Below are 22,244 nucleotides of genomic sequence, written 5' to 3' on the forward strand. Positions count from 1 at the left end.
GAAATGTAAAACAGGTCAGCACACAGAGGCAGAGAGAAGTGTAGCTATCAGAGACTGGCTCCCGCCAGTCTGGTGTGGGATGCAGAAAAGTATGTTGGACAAAATGTATAAAGTTCTGGCTAGAAGGAAAAACAAGTTCAAAACGCCCAGTGACTATAGTTAATAACTATTTAAAATATCTTAGTAGACTTAAGTAAATTATAGTTAGGTAGACAGCTATAAAAATAATATGGGTGAGAGAGTGGATTTGACAATGTCTTAGTTTCTGTTCTACTGCTAGGAAGAGACACCATGACCAAAGCTATTTATAAAGGAAAGCATTTAACTGTGGGTTTGCTTGCAGTTTCCAAGGGTTAGTCCACGATCGTTAGGATGAGGAGCAGGACAGCAAGCAGTCAGGCAGGTGCTGGAGAAGTAGATGAGGGTTTACATCCTGATCTACAGACAGGAGGCAGAAGGAGAGCTAATTGGGCCTGGAGTGGGCTTTTGAAACTTCAAAGCCCACCCCAGTGACACACCTCCTCCAACAAGGCCACACCCCTTAATCCTTCCCGAATAGTTCTACCAACTAGGGAGCAAGCATTCAAACAGATGAGACTATGGAGGCTAGTCACACTTAAACAACCACAGCCAATTAGTTTGTTTTCAATCTTTCTACAATGTGTATGTATGTGTGTGTGTGTGTATGTATGTATGTATGCATGTGTGTGTATTATATCTACATATGTCAAAAGATTCTGTTGTCCCTCATAAACATAAATAAAAATTATCTTTGTCAAATAGTTTTTAAAGTTCTAATAAATTGACTGGCTGGAAAGAAGTGAGACTTGTGAAAGATAAGTACCATCCAAAAGGCAGCAAGGGGACCCAAATGCTATAGAACTGAGCCATCGAGGAAGCACAACAGTTTAAGGGAAAAGCGAGATAAGCATTACAGCATCCTTGCAGAGCTAAGTAACTTGGAAAGAGTCCCTGGGATTTGGACATTTGAAAATGTTAGATATCAACGACAGAGCAGTCTCTGAAGTTTTGAAGTTAAAGCCAACCGAGTGCTTTTAGTTGGTATTACTTTTTTGATATGATGGATTCCATTGTGGATGTGGTGGAGTGACAGCCCATAAGGGAGAGAATGAAGATGCAGAGGCAGGGCTGTGCTCTGCGTGGAGCCTGTGTGCAGGGCGGTGCAGTGTGTGCGGGGCCGAGCTGTGTGTGCGGGGCCGAGCTGTGTGTGCGGGGCCGTGCTCTGTGTGCGGGGCCGAGCTGTGTGTGCGGGGCCGTGCAGTGTGTGCGGGGCCGTGCAGTGTGTGCGGGGCCGTGCTCTGTGTGCGGGGCCGTGTAGTGTGTGCGGGGCCGTGCAGTGTTTGCGGGGCCGTGTAGTGTGTGCGGGGCCGTGCTCTGTGTGCGGGGCCGTGCTCTGTGTGCGGGGCCGTGCTCTGTGTGCGGGGCCGTGTAGTGTGTGCGGGGCCGTGCAGTGTGTGCGGGGCCGTGCAGTGTGTGCGGGGCCGAGCTGTGTGTGCGGGGCCATGCTCTGTGTGCGGGGCCGTGCTCTGTGTGCGGGGCCGTGCAGTGTGTGCGGGGCCGTGCTCTGTGTGCGAGGCCGAGCTGTGTGTGCGGGGCCGTGCTCTGTGTGCGAGGCCGAGCTGTGTGTGCGGGGCCGTGCAGTGTGTGCGGGGCCGTGCTCTGTGTGCGAGGCCGAGCTGTGTGTGCGGGGCCGTGCTCTGTGTGCGGGGCCGTGCAGTGTGTGCGGGGCCGAGCTGTGTGTGCGGGGCCGTGCAGTGTGTGCGGGGCCGAGCTGTGTGTGCGGGGCCGTGCAGTGTGTGCGGGGCCGTGCTCTGTGTGCGGGGCCGTGCAGTGTGTGCGGGGCCGTGCAGTGTGTGCGGGGCCGTGCTCTGTGTGCGGGGCCGAGCTGTGTGTGCGGGGCCGTGCTCTGTGTGCGGGGCCGTGCAGTGTGTGCAGGGCCGTGCTGTGTGTGCAGGGCCGTGCTCTGCGCGCTGGGCTGCGGCTCTTTGTGGAGCCGGTATGTACAGCATGCACCAGACCCTTGGGTAGTCCCAGGCACCTAAACCAACTGAGCCTGAATATGCAGCAGTCAGGATTGGCCGGTGTCATAGTCTCCAGTTTCAGGAGGAAAAACTGGGGACCGGGGCAGAGAAAAGTATTGGAAAAAGTATTCAAAAAATAGAGGCAAATGGTGTCAGTGAGTCAGTCAGTTCCTTGCAGCTAAGGAACAGGCAAGTCGAGCCACTTTTGGCCTTTAGCTTTGCTTGCTTTTTTTTTTTTTTTTCCTTCTCCATCTTTATTAACTTGAGTATTTCTTATTTACATTTCTTTCTTTCTTTTTTTTTTTTTTTTTTTTTTTTTTTTTTTTTTTTTTTTTTGGAGCTGAGGACCGAACCCAGGGCCTTGTGCTTGCTAGGCAAGCGCTCTACCACTGAGCTAAATCCCCAACTCTCTTATTTACATTTCAAATGTTATTCCCTTTCCCGGTTTCCGGGCCAACATCCCCCTAATCCCTCCCCCTCCCCTTCTCTATGGGTGTTCCCCTCCCAACCCTCCCCCCATTGCTGCCCTCCCCCCAACAATCACGTTCACTGGGGGTTCAGTCTTGGCAGGACCAAGGGCTTCCCCTTCCACTGGTGCTCTTACTAGGATATTCACTGCTACCTATGAGGTCAGAGTCCAGGGTCAGTCCATGTATAGTCTTTAGGTAGTGGCTTAGTCCCTGGAAGCTCTGGTTGCTTGGCATTGTTGTACATATGGGGTCTCGAGCCCCTACATTAGCTTATCTTTCTTAAAAGTATAAAATCAAGCTCATGGGAATTATGTCTCTACTCGGTGCAGGCGTGGACTTCCAACTGGGAATTTAACATAACAAAATACAGTCTTAGTTTATTACAAAGCAGTCACCTTATTTAAGATTTTTTTCTTTGATTTTCTTTGTGTTTATAACGCTGCTGTGAGAATTCTTAAGAATCTGATAAGAAACTATAAATTTAACGAATTATTAATTTTAATATAAATCCTAACGAACTAGGAAAATCTGAAGGTCTATCTCAATGTGCACCTGAAAAAGGAGATAAGTCTGATTTTTAATGTGACGTCTGCTTTGCTTGTCTCTAAAATGCGTTGGTATGTTCTTAAAAGAAACTTAAAACCTGTTAGAGTCCCTCCCCGTGAGAGTAAGTGAAGGATTCTCTTTGGAAGGAGAAACCAAAGAACTGAAATGGAGGAAAAATACTTTAGTTAAACCACTTTCCTAATCTTATTTGGATTTAATTTTGGTTTTCAGAAGCAGATTAATATGGAAAAATGAAAGATGAAGTTGGAGAGAAGATACAAGTTTTCTTCGCTGACATCACAGAAACGACGGCCTGTTCCTTCTAAATGGAATGAAGTCCCAGTTAGGCACAAGGCGAAGACAAACGCCTCTTTCTTAGGCTGTAACCACAGGAGAGAAGTCTTTCAGTCTAAGAACTGGTTCCTTTCCTTCCCTTTTAGTTTTCTCTTCCCTTTCCACCCATCTCTCCATGCTTCCCTTTTTTTCTCCCCATCTCTTTCTTCTCCTTTTCTTCCTTCTTCCTCTTCCCACCTCCCTCCTCCTTTCTCCATGCTCCTCACCCTCATCCTCCTCCTTTCCATCTCTGCCCATCAGTTACATTTCTGTTGCTGTGATAAAAAAAAAAATGCCACAACCAAAAGCAACAGAAATAAGTTTGGTTTTGTTGATACTTCCAGAAGAAGAGTCCATGGTGGCAGAGAAGGCACGGCCACAGGAGCATGAAGCTGGGAGGCCACACCTCAAGCCTGCATAGGATGCAGAGAGATTGGCCTGGAGTTGGAGTAAACTATAAACTCTCAAGGCCCAGCCTTGGTGGTCTTCTGTTCCTTCCGGTATTCCATGAAGCGCTTGAAGAATCTTCACCTTTATTCAAGGAGGAAGTTCATATCTGATTTATTGGAATCTCTTTTTCTCTGCATACAAGCTCCTTCTGCTGTTTGTGTAGTCCTCAGCTAGACGTGTTCATCTGTCCATGACTAACTTCTCTGCCCACAAAGCTGCTCAGTCTCCACAGGCGCCTTAAAACAATTGCCCCAAACTACCACCTGGACCATCAAGAATGCATTCCTATTAAACTGAAAGTTCAGGAGGGTCCAGGCGAGACCAGCACCTCTGCCAGTGCAGGGGCCACAGGGACCCTGGATACCATCGCTGGCAGGTCTGGCATGCAGGTGGCTATCCCCATCTCAGTATTGATCACCCTGATGACAACTTCCCTTGCAATGGTTCCACTGAACAAGGCCTGTGTGTGTGTGTGTGTGTGTGTGAGTGTGTGTGTGTTTATGCACACCTACTTTACATGTTATATGAAACTTGGGGTCTAGGACCTCCCTAGAGCTCTCTCTTACAGTCCTTCATGTTTTCATCCAGCCACCTTTAAAATCATGTTAAGTGCAGATAGATACCCAGCCTCTGCACCTCTAGCAAACTGTGAGGCGAAGAGGGTTAAAAAGTTGCACCTTTGGGTCTCTCTTATTGTAACTTACAATTATCTTTCAATATACTTGAATCATTTTTCTCCAATATACAGTAGGTCTCACCTGTCACTCTTTTGTCTGGGCTCAATGACACCTGATCTTTCTGGTTTGATATTTTTCGCAACTATTTGAGTACACAGACAAAATATCATTTTGTGTGTGTGTGTGTGTGTATGTGTGTGTGTGTGTGTGTGTGTGTGTGTTCTCCTTCAAATACCTATAAATTATTCAATGTGAACGAATAATTCCAGGGCTCACCCTGCAGGGTACTACCCAGAGGAGGTCCCCTTGCCACTACATACAACCACTCATTCTCCCTGGCATAGGCTGGCTCCTGGTTCAGCTGTGAGCAGCAACACCTTAAGGGGGTGGGCGTGGCCGTGACACCCTGACTCTTTCAGTGGTGTTGATACAGAGCTTCGCCAAGATCTCTGAGAACTCATGTAGTCTTGGTGGGCTCGTCTGAAGTTATAGCAGCAATGGAGACCATGAGGTATCAGCATTGTGTATTACTGGAGTGGCTGCGACGACACAGAACCATTCTTCTCCTTAAGCTTTATTAGCACAATAGGTCCAAGGACTGAGTGGAGTTTTGGCAGAGCCTGTTTGCAGTGTAGAGCTTTTTCTTCAACCCTCGAGCCCCGGGGCAGCAAGGCGGTTAAAGCTCTCATGCGCAAACCCCACATCTCTGTTTCAGCACACCTGTTTACTCTGACAGAAGCAGGGGCCAAGCTCGTGGTCCTAGCCGTCATTAAAGAAATAAAGGTAGACAGAGCTTCCAGGGACTAAGGCACTACCCAAAGACTATACATGGACTGACCCTGGGCTCTGACCTCATAGGTAGCAATGAGTAGCCTAGTAAGAGCACCAGTGGAAGGGGAAGCCCTTGTTCCTGCCAAGACTGAACCCCCAGTGAACTAGATTGTTGGGGGGAGGGTGGCAATGGGGGGAGGATGGGGAGGGGAACACCCATAAAGAAGGGGAGGGAGAGGGGTTAGGGGGATGTTGGCCCGGAAACTGGGAAAGGGAATAACATTCGAAATGTAAATAAGAAATACTCAAGTTAATAAAGAAAAAAAGGAGAAAGAAAAGAAAAGAAAAGAAATAAGGGTAGAACTTGCTTTACAAATCATTTCCCCACAGTCAAAGGCTGTGAGGAGAAAGCATCACACACGAAGGCTCTCCAACTTGGCAGTATCAGGTGGAATCCGTGAGGAATGTTTTACCTTAACTCAACAAATTGGCCCCGCCATGCTTTGTAAAGTTTTTCGTATACCACGAAATACATACTAAAGGGCAGTTTGGCTTATGTAGGATCCCAGCTACATGACATATTTGAAGGTGACTTTGAGGCACATTCTCAAGCACGGAGCAACACTTTCTAAATTTACAGTCTGTGTGCTTGCTGCCAGCTGTAACTGCCAAAAGGCTTCTGAAATTGTGGCCAGTTTGTGGTGTCCCTAAAAATCACCAGCAATTTAAGACATTAGCACCTGGCAATCATCAGCCGTCACAATGAGCGCCCGTATTTATCGCCTCACTTTTCCAGAGGATAAACGGACAGAAAATTTGACGTCTCCAGCAGCATTTAAAAATACAGCCTGGAGAATAAAGTGCACTGTAGAAACTCGGCCTCTCCACCTATTGTTGAAAAGTTCGAATAAACAGTTTGAAGTCTGTGGCTTATGTGGCTATGCAGAAGAAAACTCTTGTCACTATCTATTCCTCTTCAGATTCTATTTACTGTGCCTTCACATTTGCAGAGTATTTAGATATTAGGATATCACATTATGTGGTAGGGACTCGAAAAGGGAAGCATTTAGTGCTTTGGTCAACAAATACCTGTGGCATTTTGTTCATGGCAAATGCTGCATTTGTTCCCTGGGGCCGTAGGAGTGTCAAAAAGAATTTCCTAGATTCCTGGGCTTACAAATGACACCACTACGGTTGAGAAGATGAACAAGTCTTACTAAGCCATGGAGGGGTAAGGAAAGGGGAATAAACACAGGCACTACCGAGCCTCATGAGGAGACCAGAAACCTGAAACCCTGGAGCCACTGCATGTGAGCATACAGGGCCAAGGACTTAGTGCAGGTTTAGTGCAGGGACTGTTTGCAGTGCAGACCTGATTCTTCCAGGAAGGGAGGACATTCCAGGTGCAGGAAGGGCAGTGATGTAAGCCCAGGTGGAGGCCATTACAGAGACTAGTAGCGAGTAAAAACACGCAGATGCCAGCTAAGAGTGGGAAGGGCGTGCTAGCCCCGTTCCACTTTCCATCACGGCTATACCTGAGGTTACTTACCCAAAAGCATGTAGCATATGATTGCCAGGACGTAGTCCACATGTGTTAATTTTCTTCAGGGTGAACCATTGGTATTTTAGCATAAAACCCCCAAATGCTGCACCGTAACAATCTGAAAACTTCCTTTTCTTTGTACACGGTCAGCATCATCAACCCAAACTCCTGAGATCCAAAAACGTTCCCAAACCAGAACATGATGTCATGGGTGGAAAATTCCACAATCTGGCCTCATGTAACCAACCGTTCAGAAGTGGTAGGCGCAATAAAAAAAAATTAAAGAAAATTACCTTTGGGCTATGTGTGTAACGCAACGTAGGTAACTCTCGTGTTTACACTGGAGTCTCATTTGAATATGGTAATATTCTTAAATATCAAGAAATCCCAAACACTTTGGTATAAGCATTTAAGTGGAGGGACACTCTGGAAATGTGTCTGTGGGGAAGGGGCCCTGGGCTTAAAGCATCACTTGGCTATGTGTTAGCTGATCTCAGAGTTCAAAGCTTCTACAGTGACTGCTATCCCTCAGCCTTCAGGACTAGAATCGGGGCTTATGAATACAACGTGCTCCATCCGCAGGAAGAAACAAGTTGTAGACGCTATTTCTCATGCTCTATTCTCAAGAATCTAGTCACATGGAATTCAGTCATCATGGAATCTGAAGGGAATAGCTGAGTCACAGACTTTAGGAAGCGAAGACAGGCAGACCGCAAGTTTCAGGCCAGCCTGGACTACACAGTGGGGAAGTGTAGTTGAATGAATAAGTTAAGAGAAGCCTGTGCTTTCTCTGCATAGGACAACTGGACTGATGCTACCTGCTGTGATTTGAATGTGATTTGGATGTCATCTGTTCTCCACATACGTGTTCTAGAAGCTCGGTGATGGTAAGAAGTGGTGAACCCTTAAGTGCACCTTGGGTCTCAAATGCTTTTCCTTCCTAGCCTGTCTATCAAGGGGACCGTTCCCAATTTAAAACTGTTAGTAACTGAAAGGAACTTTAAGAAGTGGAGTCCATATACTTCCAGAAGTTGGGAAATCATGGGGTCTTTGGGGCTGCTGTTAAAAGCAATAAATGGGGAGACCCCAGTTTTTCTCAGGTGAATGTAATACTCTCATGAGAATTATACACTTTGTGGGCTGGAGAGATGGCTCAGCTGTTGAGAGTGCTGACTGCTCTTCTAGAAGTCCTGAGTTCAATTCCCAGAAACCACATAGTGTCTCACGAACATCTGTCATGGGATGCAATTCTCCCTTCTGGTGTGTCTGAAGAGTGCACCCGTGTACTCACATACATTAAATAAATAGATTTTGTAAAAAATACACAGTTCTATGGACACTGCTTCATTCTTGTAAGAGAACCGATATAGAAGTTCATGACTTCCCACATTCTAGCCTCCAGGGTCATTGTGTGATCTCCCTCTTGGGGGTACCATGATGCCATCTTTCAAACGGTGGTCAGCAAAATCAATGAGCCTGGTCTTAGTAGACCTTACTTTCAAATCTGAGGCAAATAAAGCCTTTTTTTTTTTAATCACAAATTATTCAGCTTTAGGCACGCTGTGACAGCAATTAAAAAGTGGACTGATACTTAATTTAGGCTCATGGAGAACATTCAAGATCCCAAACCTCCCTGAGCAGATATTTGAGAGTTATGTAAGTGGAATGGAGGGAGTGGTTTAGAGCCGAGGACGTGCGTTTACACAGAGGGATAACTTGCTACAACACTTGAATGACTGCTCACATAGCCACCTCTCCTGCCCTCTGACCACTGGTCCTTCCTGTGCTGCGCTCAGAGCTGTGGCTGCTTCAGCATCTTAGACAAACATTACTGCCTCCTTTGGCTGAGATAATAGGTATTTTTTTTTTACAAGCTTTTCCACTTTTCCTTTTGTGCAAAATGAAATGAGGAATGCCAGTGCATTCTGGCAAAGGACAGTTTAAGGGGAAAAAATCTCCTTGGAAATCTATTTTCACAGAAGTTTCATCAGGTTTTCTACAATAAGGAAAGCGTGGCTTGGTAGGAACATTGCCACATGAAGTGGTTAGGGTGACAGTTTAACTTATGTCTTACAATCCCTCGCGTAACAAACAGACCAAGACATCAAACTAAATGCTGATTTTCATTGTGGGGAAAGGAATACTAGGGTCCTTCTCCAGTTATTTTTCTCCTTGGGGATTCAAAACTTAAAGCTGGTCTGCCGAGACTAACAAAAATGTTGGAGATATTTTCTTTGCTTTTATTTATAGATGAACATAATTGTAGCAATAATGTAATGTGTGAGTATGTGTGTGCTTGTACACATGTGTCCATATAGCACATATGTGGGGTTCAGAGGACAACATGAGGCAGTCAGTTCCCTCTACTATGTGGAGCCTGGGGATTGAACTCGGGTCCTCAGGCTTGGTGGCAAGCCCTTCCAAGTGCTAAGCCACCTTACTGGCCCTCCTCCTGTCACTCATGAGTCTGGCATATGCTTGTTTGCACGTATGTTTGTGGAAGTTAGAATTAATTTGATTCTTCAAGTGAAACGTACTCACACACACAAAACAAAATGTAAGAAATGTTCTAGCGAGTGACGGAGCACGAAGGCTCATCTTGATGGACTTGTTCATCCACCAAGTTACATCATGTGCTACGATTATGCTCAGCTATGAATACAAGCCTCTGCAGACCAGCTTTAAATTTCGAATCTCCGAAGAGAAAAGAAAAATAACCAGGGAAGGACCCTAATAGTCCTTTCACATTTGTGCCCAAAGACCTTTCGAAATGAAACATCTTATACCACAGCGACAGGCCAAGAATACAGATGATGGAGCTCCTGAACATTCCACTACATTTTCAATTTTTTAAAAACTAACAAACCTGACTGATCCTGAAGGAGGTGGAAAGAAGGAGTCTTGGATGGAACTGCTAATGCATGTTTCTGGTACACTAAAGATCCCAAGGTGCTAATTCAAGCCCTCTTTACTTTTTGTATGTAAGAGGATTGCTGTATTTGAGGGAAAACAGAAGCTATTTTCTCAGTTTTAAAAGCTGCTTATTCATGAAGCCTGGAACGCCATCACTATTGGTAGTAAATCTTACGTTCATCTGTGACTAGCCCTTTATTGATGAAAACTGTTGTGGGTCAGCTGAGGGCCAGAAGAATGATCCGGCCTGCATTTGTGCACTGAGTCCACAAGCTGCCAGTTACCAAAGTGAAAGTTTCATTCCTGCTACGTTTTCTAACATGAAAACTAACAGTTGTGGGCATTTTGTTGCTAACCGAGAGGACACACTCTTTGTGAGCTCAAGGACGAATGCACTGTATAACCGGGTCACGAGGAGCTGTCCGTACTGCTCTGTGGTTTAGCAAAACGGTCAGGCTGGGAGAACAGAGAAGGCCAACATTTCTGAATGCTACATGAGAACAGAAGCAAATATAGATAGGAAGTGGGGCAGCTTTCTCTGTCTGGCATCCTCAACTTGTTGGCATCCTGATTGGCCAAGGTAATCTGCAGGGTGCTCTCTCCTGAGGATGTCTATTAGCTTGCTCTCCTGTGCCTTCTCCAATGTTTTTTACTCTCTCCAGTGGTCTCTCACAGTGGGAATCGATGCTTTCTTCAGAATTGACTGAGATTTTATTTCTTTGAAATGGATCATTTGTTACCTAAAACAATAAAAAACCATCTGTCTGTGAGGTACAACCACCGCTGACCAGTGGTGACGGACATGTAGCTCAGCAGGGTGCTGTCGGACTCATGTCAGCATTATCTTGCGATGCCTGAGCCGAATAACCAAACCTACTTAAGTCTGAGGCATCAGTCTGGGTGCAGTTTAGATGAGATCAGGCTCCCCAGCACCAATCTTTTCTTCCATTTGTGATTGACTCTGCTCAGCCTAGTGTTCCTAACTGTGGTGACGTGGTCACATGCTGATGTTAAGGAAGAGACCAGTTCTCCAACACAAAGTCATGTTTTCGTGGACTCTGATATTCTCAGGCCTGACGTTGTCCTTAGCTGGCAGTGGTTCTAGAGCAACCTTATTATATGTATTATTATACGTAAGTCTCAGCCTCTGAAAACATGTCTCAGGAATGGAGATGGAGCAATGGGTCCTGGACACACCGAGCTCAGGAAAGAGAGGATTACCCAAGAAGTGGTTTGTGCAACTTGGATGAAGCAGCTTGTTTTTTAAAGCTTCCGGTAGATTATGAGGTTCATGCACCTTTGCTATGGAGTTTTAAATGCAGCCAGGTAGACAGATTCCATGCATTGCTGTGGTGCATGGAACCCAGGGCCCTGCTGGGCCAGTGCTCTCCCACTGTGCTACACCTCAGGCCTAGGTGCTAATGCCTTCCTTTAATGCTTTTAATCACTATTAGCTGATAGGAAGCTTTCTTTTCTCAGTCTTCAAATATCTTTTGTTGGAAGGCCATGCGCTGCCTTCATTATTATATTTGAAATCACTGTAAAGTTACTTTTGTGAAAACCCTGCCTGCATTTTCTGTAGAACTAGAGTTTTAAAAAGGTTACTCATTGTCAGAGTCCGGATGTGCAGGGCCGGATGTGCCTGAGGGAGAGCCAGAGATTGGACTTGCCAAACCAGCTATCAGCCCCAAGGACATTGACCATCTGTAGCCACCCCCTCCCCTTCCTTCACCCCCCTGAGTGAGATGAGCCACCCTACCTGCCTGCCGAACTGATGTAATTTCGCGCCGAAAATAACTGTGCACCATTTGAATTGACCAATCATGTGTAACCTCGCGAATGCCCCTAACCTCCCCTATATAAACCCCCGAGTTTGGAAGCTCGGGGTCAACACCTCTGTCTCCTGCGCAGGATACTTGTCGACCCGGAGATCCCCGTAATAGATCTCCGTAATAAACCTCGCCTTTGCTTATTACATCCAAAATGGTCTCTCTGTGTCTGGGGTCCGAGATTTCCCGCGACTTTAGAAAGGGTCTCTCTGCGTGGGATCTTTCATTTCTAGTACAGAAAAATACAAACAAACAAACAAACAAACAAACAAAAAAAACCAATAAAACCAAAAACCTTAAAATTTGTTTCAGGAATGTAGAGAAATATGCAACTTGGGGTTGGGGATTTAGCTCAGTGTTAGCGCGCATGCCTAGCAAGTGCAAGGCCCTGGGTTCGGTCCCCAGCTCCGGAAAAAAAAAAAGAAAAAAAAAGAAAGAAAAAGAAAAGAAAAAAGAAAAGAAAAGAAAAGAAAAGAAAAAAAGAAAAAAAGAGAAATATACAACTTAAATAGCAAAAAAAAAGTGCTCCATAATTACTGCTGCACGGCAGTCATTTCTGCATTTCCCATGTGTCTTAGATAACTATCTTGTCTGATAACACACAATATAAAGAGCAATTATGAAGAACAGACACTTACATATACTTCTAAAGTCTTACTGAGAATACCCTGTTAGCATTGCATAGCCAACCATAGGGGCAGCTGCGGTAGCAGGATATGCGCATGCCTGTTGATTCATCCCACTGTGCATGTTTGCAACATTACTTCCACATTGCTGAGTGCTATCATAACCCTTCTGGTAAGGCCTGTTGGATTACCAGTCCTACAACTACTCTATATGCAAAATTACTTCCTAAGCTCCCATTGTTGTAATTTGCAGCATTGTAAAGACCGTTCTGAGATTTAGCCCCCAAATCTCTTTTCTTTTCTTTTCTTTTTTTTTTCCGGAGCTGGGGACTGAACCCAGGGCCTTGTGCGCTTGCTAGGCAAGCACTCTACCACTGAGCTAAATCCCCAACCCCTCCCCCCCCCAAATCTCTTTTAAGCTGACTAGAGTAGCCTCTGTCATAGTTTTCTCTGTCTCTAAAGGTATTAAACCCACCTCTTTTGCCTGCAGAGTATCTGTCACGACCATCATCCTTCATGCCTCCTCTACCCCTGGAACGACTTGAACCTCTGTCTTCAACCAACTGAAGCAACTTGGGATTAATTGCTTGATTGCTTGAAAGCACAGAGATAAGGTCGCTCACCTACTCTATGTTATTAGATGTAAAGAAAGTGTATGCTGTGCCTGTTTTGGTACTGTGAGCAGTTCTTCCAATTCAATGAATATAATAATCCTCTGAGGGCGATCATAATGGATGACAAATTTCACATCTTCTACATCTAGCCCTCTGGAGGCCACATCGGTAGCAACCAGAATAGGAGCTTTTCCGTGTTTGAATTTATTTAGAACCCAGTCATGTTCCTGCTGACTCTTGTCACCATGGGTGCCCTTGGCAGCCCACCCATCTCCCCTCATTTTTCTGTTAAGTTCATCACATCTTCTTTTGATTTTAACAAAAACAATGTTTTTATTCTCCTTGTGACTCATGGTCTCTTCCATCAGACGAAAACGTTTTTCCATCCTTTTTGACGTCATGACACATCGACAATCTGAAGAATGTTACGGTTTGCACTCAGTCCCAGTGCATCACTATTGATACGAACGTGGTCTTTCAGGAAATCTTTAGCAAGTTGTCTTACTTCTTTTGGCCAAGTTGTACTCCACATTAGTGTTTGCCTATCAGGTCTTATTGGATCCACCATTTTCCTTATTTAGGGTTCAAATCCCATATCGGGCATCCTATCAGCTTCATCAAATTTGTTTCCCCACACCCTAAAAAGTCGATCAATGTTCCAGGTGTTGCGATACAGAGTTCCACACCTCTTTCCAAATTATGAATCTGTGGTCCTTCGGGAGCACCAGCATAGATGCAAATAGACTTCAAATGATGAGCTCTACGATATTCAGCCACGACTTCCTGCACCTGCTGTGCCAGTTCTCGAGTTGGTGCCAGCTCCAAACAAATGTGCCCATCACCTCTCTCTAGGAATGGCTGGTGGTTCTTGTGTACAATGATAGGCAGCAAATAAGATAATGTTTTCCCAGATCCAGTCAGAGCTACTCCAACCATATCCACACTGAGAGCAATGCCCAGCCCTGAGCTGGAATAGCAGTGGGTTCAGTGAAGTTCTTGTGATGGCCTTGCAATCACATCCATGGCATTCTCGGGAAAGTTTGCTTCATAAAAATTCAAACAGGTTTTCGACAGTTGTGACCAATAACTGTAATTTCCTTGCTTCCCCTGTATGTATCTACCTCTTGTGTGGTGTGCCTTGCCAAATCAGGGTATTCCTGATAAAAATTCTTCTCAAATTTGGGCAGCTCATCAAGATTCCACTTCTTTTTAACTTGTTTCTCCCCCAGGAATTCCAAACTTCTTTCCAGAGAGGAGTCCTGTTCTACTCCCTCCAAATCAAGGTGCACCAAACTCTCAATCCTGGCCAAGGTCTTGGTCACTAGAATAATTCGACATGGCATCAATGGTTGTGCTGTGTGAGAGGAATCCAGTGAAAGAGAATTCAGTTGTGATTCGCAGTTGTGAGTTGATGAGAGGAGGCCTTGGCAATGGCGAAGCCTTTGTGGGGGTGGAGTGGGGGAGTGGGGTGTCACCAGTGGGATGGAGGTGATGGAGAGCTGGAGTTGTAAACCCAAGGACTGATGGGAAGGAATGAGGTCAATACAAAGCTTTCTTAGCTTCAGTGACTGCCTGATAGATCTGTAAGGTTCAGTTGTGTTTGTAGTCAACATGGATAGATAAGAAAGAACCTCAGTAACCCGTGAGGTTTGAAACCCCCACATCAGCATGTGAATATTTCACAGGTTTATGCACAAAATGAAGACTGAATTGCATAGGCCTGAAGCAGTGAAGGAGCTTCTGTTTTCACAACTTACATTGAGGATATAGCATGTCTCATAATCACCAAGAGCAAGAGGAGGAGGAAGGAGAAAGAAGGAGGAAGAGCGGGTCACTATTATAAAAGTCTAGGCTAGTACAAATTATAATTACCTTTCATAGTTTATAATTTATTGCAAATTAACTGATGAATCTTGTCATATAGAAGAATCCTTTAATTAAAAATAAAATAATGAAACTACCCAAAACTGTTAGCAAGAATTTGATTTGTCATCTTAACAAAAATGGTAGAACATTCTAGAAGTAAAATATTAGGTAAAATATTATCTGTGTAACAACTTCATGAAAACTCTAGAACACCTAGCTAATGCACGATAAAAGGCAGAGAATGTCAGCTAAGCTGAGAACCTCTCTGCTAGAGGGTCCAAGGATTGGATCCCATGGCTTACACATCCCAGATCATGAGGAATGACCCTGATGTCTGTTTGTCACTGTCAAATGTTGGAAGTCTTTTGTAAAGTATTACACATTTCTTTTCCACAGTTGATTGGAGACAAAATAGATACTTTACCTAAACTGGACCATTCAAAGTTTCTCTTCTGAGATTTTTGAGTTATTATTAGAAGCAAAGTATAGCTTTGGGTGACTGTGTATGTTTAGGAGAAGTACCATACAAAGAAAGAAAACCAGTCAGGAGAGAAATAATAAAATGGGTCAGATAAGAAAGGGAAGGGAAGACGGGTATGAAAAAATGCTAGAAGTCTTCTTAGTACTCTGCAGCTTCCTGGCCCATGAGCGTTCTCTTTGATTCCTAAGCTTCTCCAAGTCATTTTCATTGCTTACAGTATGACTCTTGCTTTGTATAAATGGGACTTTGAACTGTACATCTAAGATTCCCGCCCTTTTGGTTCATTTCTCTGTTTATACAATGTATTTGATTTGTTTTATTTGACAGGAAGTAGGGAGTGTGCCTGTATGCTACAGCCTGAATATGGCAGTCAGGAATTGAACCCATGTCAGGCTTGGTGCTTCGAGCCTTTACCAGATGAGCCATCTCAAAGGTCCTGCATTTTTGTTTCTGAGACAGGGTCATGCTAAATAGCCTTGGCTGACTTGGAACTCTTTATACAGGACAAGGCTGGCCCTGAGCTGGGAGCATGCCTCCCGTTCCTTCTCCTGTGTGCTAAGGTTGTAGGTATGCATCAAGGTGCTCAACTACAGTTCTATCTCTAAAGTGGGGACAGTGCTTGTGAGGTTAAACACAGTGGGGATCAATGAGGTTAGGAAGGAAGCATTTAAACAAATGGCCAACCTCAGTGACTGATTGCTATTCTTTCAAAAATAGATTATTCTGAAGCAAACATATTTTAACATATAGACATTTGCCATTAAGCACTGTTTAGTGGGTACAAGCTCACCTGATGACACTGCTCATGAGTGTTATAGGTTCATCTGATTACACGGTTAGTAAGTCTTGTTAAAGAGGACACATAGGTCTGTGGCTTTCCCCATGTTAGCCAATCACACCTTGTGAACATAGAAAGACCTCTCTTCCTGCACACATACAGCAGAAAAATCACATCGAAGACAGGCAGTTCTCTGAGTGAGACTCAGTGCATCTGGGTCCCTTTTGGGCTGTTTCCCCAGCATTGACATATTCACTGCTGGGGCAGCCCATCCTTGCTAAGGAAGCCCAAGGGTTCACAGACCCTGCCTGAAAGTTAGGAAAGCAACTGCTGAAAGGAGTCCATCGCCCTGCTGGATGATGTTTTTAGATGACACAGCTGCCTCTAGAGTCACTGTAAAACCCTCATTGGTCCATTAATTTAGACTTGGTGGAGTCCTTTTTTTTTTTTTTTTGGTCTTATCAGTGCACTCTTGTGGGTGAATGGTCTGCACTCTTGAGGTGACAATCTTCTTGGTGGATTTTTGGGGGTGAATGGCCCCATCCATGTACTGTTGGGGTGAGCAGACTCCCCATCTCCCCACATCTCCCTAGGAAGGCCTGTTTAGGTCACCCTATTCTCATGCAGTGGCAAAGCATCGTCTCCTGGGAAGATCTACTTCCTTCTCTCTCGGTCCCTGGACTCCTCTAGGATCTATTCTCTGAAAACACAATAGGATCATATGCCTGGTATGATTTAGATGTTTTAGTGGCTTCTCTGAACTCTAGCATATAATCCTGATTCCTCACTGTGAAAGCTCTTCTGTAACTGTAAAAGGACTATTCTGCCCATCACACGAACAAAAACCAAGAACTGAAAATATAACCCATTTTTTATTCAGACAGACAGCAATTAGAAAACTGAAGCAAATTCTGTCTTTCTGCTGTTTAGTGCTTTTTGGAGTGAAGGAAATTAATTCAAAGTTCAGTTTTATCCTTCTTGCCAGATAGTTCTTATCATCAAGATGCATGTTCGGGTTACATGTCAACTCTGGGTGCCACACCTTAGCAATTATATACCTTGGCTTTTGAGTCTCTCATTAGTTCTAGTCTCTCTCTAGAACTGTAGCCCACACAGGTGGCAAGGCTGGCTAGCCAGGGAGCTCCATGCTTCTCCTCGGTGTTACCTCCCTAATGCTGGGCCTGCAAGCTTGCATCACCGTGCCCAGGGATTTTTCATGTGTCAACTTAGCTCTTCTTGGTTGTGCAGCCAGCACCTTACTGATAGAACTCACGAGTTACTATGTGGTTACCCTTGACAACAAATAGCAATGCATATTGTCCTCTGGTTTCAGTAAAGTCTGTAGCCAGAACCTTGGAATATAGTGAAGTAGAACTTGCCCTCTCACAAAGCAGTCAATTGTATTCTATCATCGGAAGGGTTAGTCTGTTAAACAGGAAACTGAAGAACACATACAATGGCCGATAAGGAAAACTTCTATAGGGACTAGAGGTGTAGTTCAGTGGAAGATCATTTGACTAACATATTCAAGGTCCTGGGTTTAAGTAGCAATGTCTAGAAAAAAATGGAGGAAAGGAAGGAAGAAAGGAAAGAAAGGGAAGAATCTATAAAGTCATTGTCCCCATAGTAATTATCTATAGTGAGGTCTTTAAATATAAATAATAATGAGAGAAAATTCAAGTGAGTTAATTAAAATTCTGAAAAAGCAATGCTATTTATCCAAGTTCTAATTTGAGCTCTCATTTGGCATGAAATAATGGAATAAAAAAATCACTTAAAATAATTTACTAAAAATAATTGTGCTCCTTGACCACAGCCCTGCTTGTGGGTGTATGCCCAGCTTTAGTTGGTTATCATTCCCACCAACCTTCCAGGAGTTTTCTTGGAAGCACTTACTCTGTGGTGCATGTAAAAGTCTACAAAAGTTACCCACAAGCCAGTTTCTCAGAAGGCTGGATACTTGCTATAAGAATTTCGGTGTGGTTATACTTAAGGTAACAACACGTCATATATTTTTCTAGAATAAACTAGAGAATGGTAGCTAAGATAAATGTAAAAATCTCTTGGATCAGATTTGAAACTAGTGCAGTAGTTTATAAAAATGTCAAAGCAATTCGAGATGGCATTCAAAGTGTTAGAATGAGATGGAAACAACCTAGTAACGTGGGTGCGAAAGTCCCAAGAGCTAACCAGAGACCACTGGAACCACTATAATGGACGGATAATGCATAAGCCATTTCAGTGATCCATTTAGATACATAGTTTGAATGTTAGTGTGCTGCATGCTGTAGTGCGATACCCAGAAGGCCAGAGGAAAGAGCAGCTGCCTGGTTTAGAGGCGTCTACGTGCATTTGTTCTTACTAGGAGGTGGCTGGAGAGCTGGGCATTGCAAACTGACATTTTAAAAGAGCAGTAATTATTTAAGGAGACCAATGGACTAATTGTGCACTGGCTCGTCAAATTCTAGGACACTGAGCACGGTGATGTCTCTGTGAGATATGAAGAAATATGTCAGTGATGCCAGACAAAGAAAGTTTATTTTACCGAATCAGACTTATGGGGACTTTTAGATGATAATATAAAATAGTTAAGGGGTGCTTAGAAAAGTCAGTGAAAGAAAAAAGTCACATTCTGCTTTAAACCAGTTTTTTTTTTAATCTATTTTTATATATAACAAGGCTTGGAAGGGTATAAAAAGTTAATTTAATGGTACACACATGTCAACTTTCAAATGTATCAAGTCAATTTTGCAGGAAAAGTTGATACGTGTGAATGTAGGTGCCTGGTAGCCAGCCGTGGGAAGAATGTTCAGTGTCTACAGTCATGTGAAAGGGCAGCCTCACTTGGGTCTGTCTCGTGCTGCTCACATTTAGGCTGTATGGGACTCCTCTGGAAACCCCACAGAAATTTGGATTCCAATCTAGCAGGTGAGTGAGGTACAGGTTCTACACTTCTAACCCAGGGGAGGTTGTTACACTCTGCCTAACCCCCCCAAGATGAACCCAAAGTCCTTGACAATCTTGGCAAGCAGCAGATGCCTAATGCAAGCACAGTAGCCTTGTCCACTGAGCCTAAGCACACATTGTGTGTTTCTGTTCAGAGGATAAGAGGTCAGGATGCTGTTGAAGACCATCCAGTATCTTCTTTCAGAGCCTTTCAAAAGAAGTAATGTGGTTTGGGTTGATAGCGGAAGTGGCAAGTGTTCCAGATCCAATATGTTCATACTTTCAAAGCTTGCAGTTTTTACCATGTTTAAGTAGCACATTCTCCTTATTTACATTTGATGAGGAATAGATTGAGTAGCCCCAAATGACTGTCTGGTGTACACAAAGATTCTGAAAAGCCAAGTTCTCCATCTTCCTGCCTACCCCAAGTCCATATGAAGGAACTGTCCCTGTGTATGTACATGATGTCACTTACTGGAACATGCTAAATGCACGATCAATTCCCACTGTGTGATTTCAGTTCTTTGTTTGGAAGATTTGCTGCTATCTGGGATTCTCTGTTTCCCTTGAAGTCTCTGCTTCCCTGTGGTCTGCATGGTTGGGTGACTTACAGAGAGGGTGATCTAACTCTCGTGACGCTGAAATTCCTGTGGGTTGGTGAGAAACCTACATGCATTTCTTTTTTAAGCAGGCTCCATATTGCTTCCAGGCAAATAAGGCAGTGGACCACACTGTGGGAAACATGACACACTGAGCTGCAGAACATAACCTAGAATGGATTGTTACTTGTGACATCCTATGACATCCACTTTGAACCAAAAGTCTTGTGGATGTCCATGGGCTGTTCTGCCTCTGGGGGCCATGTTGATGTAAATGACCTGTACAGCCACTGAGGGCCATGATGGCGTCTGCACCTCATGCTGTGGCAGAAGATTGTGTTGATGTCTGTGTCTCTACTGCCACTGCAGACCATTCTGCAGTCCGTGGGATTTGCTGATACACAAGACCATGTGAAAATCCACGATCCATGCTCCTGCTCATGGTAAAGGGCAAGGAAGCTGCTTTTGCCACGGTATTGATGACTGCAGACTCACAGATGAGAAAGGGCTACATAGAAGGCCTATATGCTAACCTCTATCCCCTGCCCTACTCCAACCCCCCAAAACAGTAACAGCCGAGACAGAAAGACATTAATAAAACTCTTAAAGTTGTAATAAGGATTCTGAAGTTAGCTCCCCACAATTGATGTTGGGGTGTGCGTGGGGAAAACTTAGTTTTGTTTATGGGGCATGGGGCAACAGAAATTAGACTCTTTTGTCTTCTTCTTTTGGTGGGGGGGTTATAAAGCAGGAGGAGTAGATCTGGAAGGACTGGGAAATGAGTGTGATCAGGGTCTATGAAATGAAAGAGTAAAAATATAAAAACATTTTTATAATATATAATCCATGTATTTATGGTAGCTGAAAGTGTGGGCCCTTTATAGAAGGTGTTTGTAAAAGTTAGAAATAATAACAACACTTTCTGCACCTCATTCAAGGTTCTCCCAAACTGAGTGCATCCATGGACACAAAGCAAGGCTCAACAGATACAAGAAAATTAAAATCACATCCTGCCTCCTAGCCTATTGCCATGAGCTAAAAGCTGGATATCCTGAGGCACAAGCACACTGTTTGAAGTCAGCCTGGTCTACCTAGAGAGTTCCAAACCAGAGCTTTATAGAGATTCCATCTATAAATAAATAATAAAAACAAACTCTCTCTCTCCCTCTCTATCTATCCTATCTATCTATCTATCTATCTATCTATCTATCTATCTATCTATCTATATGGCAGAAAGTGACCTCACATCAACTTCTGAGCTTCATATTAATAGGCATGGAGTAGTAGACCCTTACATATATCACACATACACACACACACACACACACACAGCGATAGAGATAGAGATAGAGAGACAGACAGACAGACAGACACAGACACAGAGACACAGAGACAGAGACAGTGACACAGAAAGAGAGAGACAGAGACAGAGACAAAAACAGAGTCAAGACAGACAGACTGAGATAGGGGCAGAGAACCTTTAGTAAGTACATGGACAAAATGTGAAAATAATTAAGCTGAGTGGAAGTGAGACAAACAGGGCACACAAAATGCATGCTATCTGAACCTAGGGGGCAGAAGAATCAGATCGCCGAGGCATAGTAGAACGCACTGGGGTCATTCTGTTGAATCGATGAAAATTTTGTGCACACATGTGTATGTGTGTGTACTACAGGAGTGCGTACTTTAGACTTATGAACCCACTGACAACTATCCCTTATTTATGCTAGAAAGATCTCTTAAAGTTAAGAAAGAGAGGTAAAAAAAAGTCAGAGGCAAACATCATATTAAATGTGAATATAACCTTGCTGACCCCTCCCTGAAGTATTCAAAGAAATAATAAAAATGAGAGGACACATTAATCTAAGAAAGGACTCTCTGTGGCGTGTTTTTAATGGACCTGCCATTTCTACTCTAGTGGACAATCCTGACCTTCTGGAATATCTGCGATATGAATAAATTGTTTGAAATGATAATGCTTAGTTAAGAAGTCTGATAGACCGAAAACACTTAGACTAACCATCAGTTGTGAGAAGCCCTGTCTCTAAAGTTCCTTCCCAGGACTCACAAACAGAAGTGTTGCTTCTCTTTCCTCACGCAAGGGGTGATTCTGGATTCCTTCTGCTGGCTAGCTGACTGCTGCATGAATGGCTTCTAGGAGGCAGCCAGGGCAACCCTTTCTGCTCTGTCCAAGTTGAATTGCTCCTGTCTTCTGCCAATGTGTGGCGTATTTCTGGTTGTATTTTCTGCAGTTTTTTTTTTTCAGTCTCTTGCCTCTTCTTGAGCTATACAGCCACTTTTGCAGACATCTACATAAGCAACTGTCATATCACCATGGGAAAGGCTCAATGCCTTCCCTAGATGCTCATCGCCTGCAGCCTGATCCCTTTTCCTGCCTTAGTGAAGGGTTGTTTATCCCCCCCAACCACACCCAATTTCTTCCCCTCCTTGTGCTATTGTCCTCAGGATGACACTGTACTAGTTAGCCAGCAACTGTGATGTATCTGACTTCTTGTCCTTTCAATCTAATATTCAAAAGACAAGTCTGTATGCTCAGCCACAAGATTTTGAAATGATTCAAGGCCCCAAATCATAGAGGATCTATCTGAGTTATACTCATTGCATTATATGTAGGGCAGGAGAGCGATGTGCAAACTTAAAAGTGGTTCTATTTGGAGAAGCCTCAGACACAGGATTATTTTTTCAATACAACTGAATTAGGAAATCCTTGTTGACCTCTTAGCTGATTTTAAACATGAA

The 22,244-nt window shown here is 44.0% G+C and overlaps 1 protein-coding gene and 1 pseudogene across 3 annotated transcripts in view; both read right to left on the minus strand.

The window, feature by feature from the left end:
* The window catches only part of Odad2 (outer dynein arm docking complex subunit 2), a 193,809-nt gene that overhangs the window by 17,525 nt on the left and 154,040 nt on the right, over window positions 1-22,244 (minus strand).
* Window positions 12,154-14,152, minus strand: LOC148000223 (putative ATP-dependent RNA helicase DDX5; annotated as a pseudogene).

The sequence above is a fragment of the Rattus norvegicus genome, chromosome 17 (assembly GCF_021556685.1).
Source record: "Rattus norvegicus strain SHRSP/BbbUtx chromosome 17, alternate assembly SHRSP_T2T, whole genome shotgun sequence".
NCBI lineage: Eukaryota > Metazoa > Chordata > Mammalia > Rodentia > Muridae > Rattus > Rattus norvegicus.